Raw genomic sequence first — 11,505 nt, forward strand, 5'->3', positions numbered from 1 at the left:
GATGCCTTTTAATGTATGTTAATTTTTTGTAGAATAATTTCTATTATGCTCTTTTAACATTACTAGTTGTTGGCCCGCGCGCTACGCGCGCGGTCCCCTAATTTGGTGATTTTACCTCGGTAATTAGTGTGTAATTAATTGTTGTTTATGTGTTAATGTAATTGGTCGCATTTTGATTGTTGATTTTCATTTGCTTTGATTGATCAGTGTATAATGATCACTTTAGCTATAGTTAATAAATAAGTGCACAAAACTAATGCTTCAACTAAAATCGGAACAATTTATAACGTAATGTCAAATAATTGTGTTTAAATTATACGAATTTTGCATAACATGTAGCATTTTAGAGTGTATTAAACCAAATTAAGTAATGATGGGAAGTAATACACATAACTTATTATAAGTAAACAAATAAGTAATGTTACGGAGGGAAAAGATGAGAGCGCGCGGTCCCCTTATATGGTGATATACTCGGTACGCGCGCGATCCCTCAATTTGGTGACCTATACTTAGTGATTAATGTGTAATTAGTCGTTGATGTATGTGTAGATTATTTTAAATTTGTTTTGGTAATGGAGTCAGGTATATCTGTTACCGTTGTACAAATATGAAATTTGATGGAATAGATTGTTTTGCTAATGAATTAATGTAATATATGTGTGTGTTGATTAGCAAATTAAATAATTAATTACTCATGGTTTCAAAGGTGTTGGAAGTCATTGTTTATTCGAAATTTAATTGGTTGTTAAACGTTTTGATGCCAAAAATAGTTATATTATGAATTAGAATTGAATTTAAGAACTTGCTTTAAACGAATTAAAATATTTATTATGAATTAGAATCGAATTTAAGAGCTTTGCTTCAAATGAATTGAAATAAATCACTTGGGGCATCAAATGTTAAAAGGATACTTTTAATTCAAATGGAAAAGCTATATACATACAAGATGTATTTGTTAAAGATGAGTTTTAATTTGGTGAAATTAAATTGTCGTTATTAATTAAGTTACCGGTTTAAGAATATATTGTTTTAATAGTTGGTAATGTTATTTATTTGGAAGTAAGTATCAATGTGAATTTTGAATATGCAATGTTTTCTGAATGTTTTTGAACAAATTTGTAAAATTTTCATGTAAATCTAGATTCAAATTAAAGTATGATATAAAGGAGTAGTACAAGGATTTAACTATTGTTAAAAATGGTCTATACATGGACAAGCTATTACTCTGTATGCACTACTTTGACTTAGGGCCTGTTCACTTCAGCTTAATTTCAGTTCATTTCAACTCCAATCAGTTCAGTTCAGCTCCTAGTTTTTTTCTCTCATAAAATATTCAGTTCAGCTCCAATTAATTCAGTTCAGTTTAGTAAATGTGAACAGGTTACAATAACAATAATTTAATTATCAAGGTCATGCCTAGTATATATTAAGCATGGAAAGATAATTATGTTAGATAGATCTTGCCATTCTAACATTTTAAGATATCATGCAATGAACTTGGAAAAATCTCATTGACCACCATTGAAGTTTTTTTCACATCAAGAATGATTCTTACCTCTTCTTTCCTATATTGCCCTAAACCCTCTCCCCCCCCCCCCTCATGGCCTTGTCTCCTTAACCCCCTTTTCTAATGGGTTTGAAAAATAGAGTGAGAAAGAGTTTGGCCTTGCTTTCCAATCATGCATTCCTTCCTTTATTGCATGGTCAATCTCTTTCTCACTTTCTTTCTTTCTTTCTTTCTTAATCCTTCTCCTCTCTATTTTACCCTTTTAAAGACTTTAAAAATTATAAGTTGCACTTGCTCCCCCTCTTTCTCCCCCCCGACCGTTTATCTCTTTCTTTCTTCCGACCTCCCCTTTTCTCATCTCTCCTGACCCATCTATTCCCCCCCCCTCTATCTCTCTCCCGACCCCTTTCCCTCGATCTAGGCCCTCTCTCTATCTCTCTCCTCTCTCTATTAACCTTTCTTTCTTTCCCAGCCCACTTTCTCTATCTCTCTACTCTTGGCTCCTCCTCCTCCTTTCCTTCTCCTTCTCTCTCCCAGCATGTCCTCTCCTCTCCCACTTGAACTCTCTCTCTTTCTCTCTTGGCCCCTTTCTGTCTTGGACCCTCCCTCTCTCTTCACACATCTCCCTCTTCCGATCTCTCTCTCTCTCTAATCCCCCCTATTTCTTTCCTTCTCCTCTTCTATCCCCCTCTCTATCTCTTTCTCTCTTTCCTTCTTTTTTCCTTCTTGCTTCCTTTTAATGGCTTCATATCTTATAAATCTCTCTCTCTCGCTATATGTATGTATGTATGGTTATTCAAATCACTTTTTACTTGAATATTTTTTTTTTCTAAATGTGTTATTAATCATTTTGACTTTCTATACAAAGTATCACATCAATGTTGTTAATTGAGCACATCAAATAGGCAATTAAGTAACCATCTCTATCTCGCTCTCTTTCTCCTTCCTTCCATCTCTCCCTCCTTCCCTAACTTATGATTTAGCAAAATTTATAACCTCTTTACTATCCTCTCCCTTTTCATCTTCCTTTACATTTTTACACGTAACTTATACGGTTTTTTAGGATTTAGAATCTTTTTAAAAAGTTTTGTTTATCTCTTCCTTAATAAGGGCCTGTTCTCTTACGTTTCAGCTCAGCTCGGGCCTGTTCTCTTATGGCTTGGCTCGGCTCAGCTCAGCTCAGTCAATGAGAACAGGCCCTAAAATTCTAAAAATAGCCTTATAATTTAAGGGTTCTTCATCTCTTTCTCCTTCCTTAAACCCCCTCATTGTTTTTCATCTTAATTTATTTTCATTCCTAATTTCTCTTATTTTTCTTCTTTGTAGCCGTTGTGTCTCTTCTACGATTAAACACTATAAATGGTCTCTTGAAGTGCTACTCATCTTTCCTTCCTTTGTTATCCTAAATCCTCTCTTCCTCCCTTCCCTTAGCCTTGTTTGCCTGCTCTTTCTTTGAAAATTATAGGTCACACTCACTCTCTCATAAACTCCTTCCTTTATCGTTCTTTATGTTCCCTTGTTTTTAACGGATTTTAAAAGTATAGCAAACTACTTTCAAAATGGAAACTGTTCTTTTTAATGAGGTTAAACTAAACTTTAATTAATGAAAATTGTGAACAAATATAGGCCAAAAAATTACTTAGGCTATATGTTTGGATAACAATAAATGGAAGGAAAGGAAGGGAAGGGAAAAGGAGGGAGACAAAGTTCCTTGTTTGGATAATATGTGTGGGGGAGGGAAGGGGAGGGGGAGGGAGGGATTTCCTCCTCTTTTAATAAAGACCATCCCTTCAAAATTGGAGGGATTTGGAGGGAAAATGGAGCTCATCATTCCCTCTAATTTCCCTTCCTTCCCCTTCTATTTCCCTTCTAATTTGTTATCCAAACATAGCATTAAAGATTAACTTAGCCTCATCAATCAATCAATCAATACTATATACTAAAAGACACACCAGCAATGACACGTGTCATCTCCTGGTATGTCTTTAGTTTTTTTTTCTTTTAAAAAAAATAAAATTTTACAGAGTATATAAAACAAACACAAACAAACAAATCTTATACATAATAATTCGGTAATTCCCTAATTTTATAAAATATAATTACTTAAAATAAAAAAAGATTTGACATATCATTGACAAAAATATTTATATAGCTATAAATCAATCAATCATCAATATATACTATATACTAAAAGACACACCAGCAATGACACGTGTCATCTCCTGGTGTGTCTTTATTTTTTTTTCTCTTAAAAAAATAAAATTTTACATAGTATATTAAACAAACAAACACAAACAAATCTTATACATAATAATTCTCTAATTTTATAAAATATAATTACTTAAAATAAAAAAGATTTAACATACAATTCCTTAAAATAAAAGAGATTTGACATATCATTGACAAAAATATTTATATAGCTATAAATAAAAAGTCTTAACATAATAATAAAAATATTTACTTCATTTTATGTCTAGCATATCTTTCGTATAATCCTTTATTTTGATCACAATTTGTCAATTATGTTTTTAGATTTTTTTCATTAATAAAAAACTAATTATAATGATAGTTTAATACTAAAATTACCGTGCATGTTACGGAAACTAACCTAGTTAAGCTATTAAACTAAAACAGAAACCATAAGATCATTAATAATATCAAAAGAGAAATAAAACATCAACTAACAATAAAAATAGCATTATGAATTAGATTCGGGCATTTATAATGAGGTATTAAGGGAGTATTATTCAATATTTGCAACATGTTAAATATACATATGACATCATTGTTCTATTTAAATAAACATCAATAACCAGTTGCATTTCTGAACTGCTTAATCAAACACCCATTACCTATACCAAGGTAGTATATTTTCTTATCGACAGTGCTCTACATTGTATGCCAAGCAAGCATGACTCATTGCTACAAAATCCGACTCTTACGATAAATCATGCTTTAGTTGTTCTCTCAATACTTGCTTCAATATTTGCTTGTGACAGTTTGTAGAAATCCTGGAAGAATTTTCACCAGGCTCACCTGCCAAATAATTAGGTGAAAAAAGTGTATTAAATTGACAACACAAAGTTGTGCCGTTTAAAGCTTTCTTAATTTCCATAACTCTGTAACTGCATTGCCATTATTAAATGCGTAATCAGTGAAACAAAAGTATTTAAGAAAAGGAGATACAACACCTTTAAAAGAGGATTGACGGTACGTTGAATGGCTTTTGAGAATTGTATACTTAGCTTTTTCTAAACCAGCATTAATTCCCTCCTTAAGAACCACGAATATAACCAGCAAATTCAGGACCACCTTGTGATGGAGAGCAACGCTAACTGCCGCAGTCTCCAACACCCTGTCATTGCATGTCCTATCAGGTTCTCAATTTAAACAGAATTGGTCTGCACCAAACAAAAAACTTGCTTATATGTATAATGGTTAATTTATAAGCACACCATCGATCACTCTACCCAATCATTACAGTACGAGTTCAGTAGGTCCAGAATAAACTCAATAGATTTAAACTTTTAGATTCTACCCAAGCTACCTGTTGCATTTGAAGTCATAATTGTCATCGATCCGCTTGATGCAATGAGCTGCAATTGCTGCCTTAGTATTAAACTGAAAGAGTCAGACCAGAGTTCCAATTAATCAAAACCAGATATTTTAGTTGAAAGCCATATGACCATTAATTATATCAAAATAGAAATAAAACACCAGCTAACAATAAAAATAGCATTATGAATTAACATATTCAGGCATTAAAAAAATGAAAAATAAATAAAAAGAAAGAAAGAATGATCATGGATTAAAATGATATATTAAGGGAATAAGAGGATTAATAGAGCAAGCTAAATATGACTGAATTACTACTTTACAGCCTAGCCAATCTTTCAAGTGTACTGGTACTCTCCCAAAGCAACAAACTAATCAGTCATCACAATATTCAACAAGACTCCTCTCTATCATTAGCTCTATTTATAGAGCTCTCTTTCTAACTAAATAGCTTATTATTAAAGACAATGACTCATGATGAAACTACTTAAATTTCCCCCACCCCTATCATTAAAATGCCTTCCCTGGCTCCCCTATTACTAATTCATAGCAAGAGGTCACGAGGGAAAGATGGAAATAAGATACCAGTTAAAATGAAAACTAATGAGCAAATGATGGGAAAAAGAGATAGAACTCATATAAGAGACCCAACTTCTACAAATCAAACATGACTTTCTAGTTTTTATAAGCAGCATTTAAGAACCTAAAATATCTAGCAAAAAGAAAATCACTAAGGACAACTTCAGGGTTTCATAAATGCATATATATCAGTGTATTAATGTTCAGAAACCCAGAGGACCCCGCAGAACTTAGTTGGCTTCAGTTCATGGAGATCCTCGATATATCACATCCTGTAAGCAGAATGCAGAATAGAGGTGCTGGTTGAAGGTGTGAAGGATCGGAAATAAGAGCAGAGAGTACTTAAGAAGTTAACCTACACTAAACTGATTGACTATTAGAATAGTGTATAACTTTATATAATAAAATTTTCACTTGAACTTGAAATCAAATGAAAACTGTTGAATGTAAATAAAGAACATTGTCCTAAGTGAACAGATTCAGCTCTTTTCAAAACTTAAAGGTCAATAGATAAAATAAGAAAGCACTTCAGCTTTTAGTAAATCCACGTTCTTCATAATATTAAAGTCCTTCTTCAATGTCTAAATTGCAGACAAACTGTAAACTAACTCAATACAAGAAAGCACCATCAAATACTTTTGAATTGGACACTAATTATAGCAAGCAATAAAAATAATGGTCGTTTCTCACTTAGAAGCTATCTGACTAAAATATAATACCCCTTTCAATGTCACATGCTTCAACTAACATCCTAGATTTGATAATCACAGCTTCCAAAGAAGCAATCCTTTTCCTCTTACTTTTGTTCCCTAAAGTGACTGTACTTTCAAGAACCTAGATTATGAATGGATAGTCGTCTAACAAAATGGAAAATCTTAAACGCTAAATCATATTACAAAGATTCTAAACATTACCATTAAAAATCAAAATTATAAAATATTACTTTCCTTACCATTAAAAATCAAAATATGAGTAAACAATCAACATCTAAAGATTCTAAACATAAACCCATTAGAAAAATAAAACCCAGATCTTCAAATTGGGGATAAAATCACTACTGTACGTGCTTACGAAAATTGAGCTTGCGACTTACATCGTTCAGCTTTTCTTACTGGTTTCTCATCACCTCATGATACAACCTCCACCATGATAAATTACTATCGCACTCTAGGCGGAAATAACAAAAGATCTACACAAAAAAGCATAACACATTAGTGTACAATATGTACATAGAACTGTGAATTCCTCTCTTGTGTCTGCACCTGAACCCAAAATTATGTACAAGGAGGCATCAAATGACAAAATGTATGCTTGGTTGTCCTGAGCAATAATCATCATGCCCTCGGTGTGTAATCTTGAGTTCCTGACTGTATTGTCCTCAAAAAATAGAGGTATTTTGTGTAATTATTTACAAAGTTAGGGCATTTGGTAAATTAAATTTTATTGCTAACGGACCTTTAACGCAGGGGTATTTTGAGCTCACGGTGTGAATAATAATAAACGTTGGTGGTATTTGATGAATTTTGAAAAACTTGAGGGTACTTGGTGAATTTTGCAAAAGGTGAATGGCATTTGGTGAAAAAACCGTTTTTTTTTATTGTTATCTCTCTCTCTTTTATAGGTTTGACTTATAAAGTCAATTTCTACTTGATCCTACTCCCACCTCTTTCTATCACTCTTCTTATAGTTCTCTTCAATTTTTCCTTCTTTTTCATTTTCTGGTATCTCTCTTGCATATTTCTCCATCTTTCCTATCTTTTTTCCTCCTTCCTATCACTTTTCCTCACAGCTTTTTGTTACCTTTTCCACCATCTAGCTCCTATTTTACAGTTTGAACACTTAACTTAGTTTAATCCTAACTGCCTCCTACCCCATTTTACCTTATGTAGTAATTATATTTAATGTATTTTACATTCATCCTCAATTTGACTTTAGAAATAGCCTCTCAAAAATGAACTTATTTTTTCTTTCTCCATTCTTTTATAAATTTGCATAGTTTATAAGCTCACCTAGCTCCCGAAGCTCATAATCCAACCTTTAAATAATAAAATAAAATAAAAAGAAATTTATTAGGCAGGCACAAGGTTTAATTTTCCATTAAGCAACTCACTAAACTAATGAACAAATAGCTGCTATCTTTCATATAACAATCTTCCGAATATGTAAAAGAAACGGAGCAGAAGATTACCATGCCCAATTTCCCCATGGCTCCACCTTTAAAAATCGAAGAATACTAAATATGTCCTCAAGATTATTCTGGAAACCAAAAAATCAGATGTAAGTCATCATAACTTGAATAAAGTATAGTTCTCGTATATGACTTCAAAATACTCCATGTAAGGGGCAGTATTTAAAGCAAGCATTAAATAACAAAGATGGTATGTATTACATTCTAACCGCAGATAAAGCATTACACAACAGAAACTATGTATTAGATTCAAACTATAGAGAAAGTATTACACAACAGCTGAAGGTATGTATTACACTCTATCATCTGCTGAGAATTATATAGTAGCAAAATACCCAAAAATTTGCCTGGAACATATATAACCCAATAGCAACCAGAAAACGAGCTTTTTTAAACTGCAATGGCAAGAATACAACAGAAATACACCAATAGGTTACATCAAAAGAGCAGCAACAAGTTCAAATTTCAACACATTCCAATTTCACCAACTCATATAAACTTATGGTAACCCGAAGTCGAATAACTGAAATAAATATCATGAAACTTGTGATAACCTGCTAAAACAACAGCACATAGAATCCTCAAATCACAGCACGAGCTATGTGCATCAGTGGTATAACCACAGTTAAAGCAAACCCTCACTATCCTCTGAAAACAGAGAAAAGCACACCCTTACTAAGCCCTCGCAAAGAAGAGAGCATAAAACCATTATTAAACTCAATTTTTGTCACAGAAAATCAAACCCGTCATACAATTACAGTAGAGTGTATACTCCTAATTAGTGCTTAAAGCTAAAGCCGAATTCACAATATTAATTCAAATAAGCGCTTCACTTTCAAAGCATCAAAAATGTACTTAAGAGGTTTGGTATGAGCTATACCAACCCAACTCCTTGGGTTTCTAAACCTCATACCTTGTGATTTGAGATATGAGTTTAGAAATTGAAAATTTTCTAAAACAAACGCTAGGTAAAGGTTTTACTCATTCTAAATTTGTATCTCATACCTAAAATCTACAAACCAAAAATCTCCTGAGTAGTATACTAAGCTTCATACCATTGAAAAAGGTTCATTGAAAATCACATGAATTGAAATCATAGTTGAAGATAGCTACAAAGAGAGGATACTTACAAGTTCAATTAGTTGTAAATTGAGACTATCTGAAATACCCTTCCTTTGAGTCAATGTAATGCCAAAGAGATGGAATTGGTTGATTTTGGATTTCATGTTTGATAATATAGGTGCTAATAGCTTTGTCCAAGGTTCTTGATGATCCAAAGAGGAGTGTTCGCCAAGAAGCTGTCAGATGCCGGCAAGCATGGTCTGTATTATTTATATATGTTACTCTTACATCTACATCATAGTTAATCCTTCATAAATACTTTTTGCTCACTTAATTAATTGTATTTAGTTTAATAGGTCTTCAATCACATGAAGAATTTGGTGTTATTAAGACCAATAGTAGTCACGCGGTGAGCTTTATAACTCTTCTACAATAACCTTAGTATGTGCTTAAAAAAATTGAGCTTGGGACTTACATTGTCAACTCCAGCAATATTCTTCTTCTTTGCAAAGAATTATGCTGGTGATTCTGCCAACCCACAAACATAAAATCAAAATTCATCAATTAAAATCCTAAAAGCCAATTCTAATAAAAAAAAATTGACACAAATTGAACTTCCTTTGCTTGAGAAGGCTTTCTTTAGTTTTTCTAGTAGTCTTCGATTTCCCCTTCTTAGCCCAAATTAGGATATCACTATTATCTCTAGAATCCATCAAAGCTATACGTAGATATTATGGATATGGACAGATAAAAGCATACTATGAGCATGTAGCTGATAAAACGCCCTAAGAAATCAATTTCAAGCATGATTAAAGACACACCAATCACAAGATTGTTCTATTCACCCGAAAACGGCTAAGGTCTGTGAATTGAAAATAGCTCAATTCATCTAAACACATTACCCAAAACTGTACATAAAAGCCCAAGATTGAATCTGCCCTCAAAATCTGACCCAAGACATATATTGGAATGTACTACAAAAATTAGCACAAAAAGTAGCATTTAAATACGAAAACACGCACAAATTAGAAACCAGTTCCAAAACAAACAACGATTTTTAAGAGTTTGAGTAAAAATTAGCTCACAAACCTCTTGAAGCATCTGGGTTAGCATTTCAAGCTCTACAAAAGAAACCGAACATGAAACCACTGCTACTAAACACCAATTAAACCAGGGAGAATTACAAATTTAAATCCACACACCTTACAACATGCAACAACCAGACCCAAAGCTACAGCACCACAAGCTCCATGAAACGACCCAATCGAACTAACCGCTGCAACACCCTTACAAAATCAGAAAGGAACGATTAAGAAAGAAAAAAGAAAAAGAAGGGAGAAAATTAAAATGAACAAAAAAAAAAAAAAAAAAAAAAAAAAAAAAAGCAAACAAGACTCGGCTAACCAGGAACGAAAGAGAGAGAATGAGTTACACTTCCCTCTTCGCCTCCTCGTCATCGCTTTCATACAAACCAGAATCAACCAAAAACTGAAATTCCAAATTGAGCGATCAACAACAATCAATTACGATAAACAAGAATCCCTAATTAAAACTAAAAATTCAAGAATCAAATCAACAAACCTTCTCCAATTCCCGAGTCTTCCGCAAATCAACAGTAGAAGGTCCCGCCATAGAAATCGGCTTCGTCACTCCAAGTTGCTTCAACAATCCTTCTGTACTCCCCATCCTCTTCACTCAACAAAATTCTCTCAAATTTTCACCCAAATTCCCAAGAAAACCCTAAATTCACAATGATCTATCCTCACAACCAAGAAATAAATCCGAATTTCACAATTAATTGAAACCCTGATGATCAAAACTCAATCACGATGAGGATTCAATTGAGGAGAGAGAAAGTGAATAAAGAGAGAGCAGACAAATGTACACCAAGAAACGACGCGTCTAACATACAAGTAACAGCTAGAATGCAAAAAACAGAAAGACCAAAATAGCCCTGGTCAATTCGGTCAACCAGAGAAGGGTGCTAAGGGGCAGGGAGGGCAAAACCGTCAATTTCCTGTTCATAAGGAACAGTAAAATTGCTACAGTCTTGGTGCTTGGGGTTTTTATAAGGGTTATAGATATATAGTCTATTATTATTTATAGAATTCTTTGTGCCCATGTTGAACTTGGTAACATTTTCAACTGAATTACTGCACGAGAAGCAACTCTTTGGTATTATTAATTGAAAAGTTCATTTTTTTTTTATTAACAATTCTAGTTACCACATTTTTTTTTTATTCAAGTCTATTACTCTAATGTTTGTCTTTTGTAACGAAGTAAAACATTTGGATATCATGTTATACCATAACTACATAAGTTAAAGTGGGCAATAATAAATTAGAGTTGAAAGCAAACATAAGTAGTAACATGTCAATTTGATTAAAAGATGTACAGTAGCTATATGGGCCCTATGGCCAATTATGGTTTCATTTTACACCCTTTAATTACTACTATAAGATACTAGTATTCTACTATAATCCTTGATGTACAGTCCATTGATTGAGAATGTACGGTTATAGCATGATACTAGCCTTAATTGTAGGAACACCTTTCCTCATCCGATCTCCTTCTCAGAGAATTCAAGTTTATATCGTTAATCGATTAACTTTGA

The sequence above is a fragment of the Chenopodium album genome, chromosome 15, assembly GCF_948465745.1.
Source record: "Chenopodium album chromosome 15, dcCheAlbu1.1, whole genome shotgun sequence".
NCBI lineage: Eukaryota > Viridiplantae > Streptophyta > Magnoliopsida > Caryophyllales > Amaranthaceae > Chenopodium > Chenopodium album.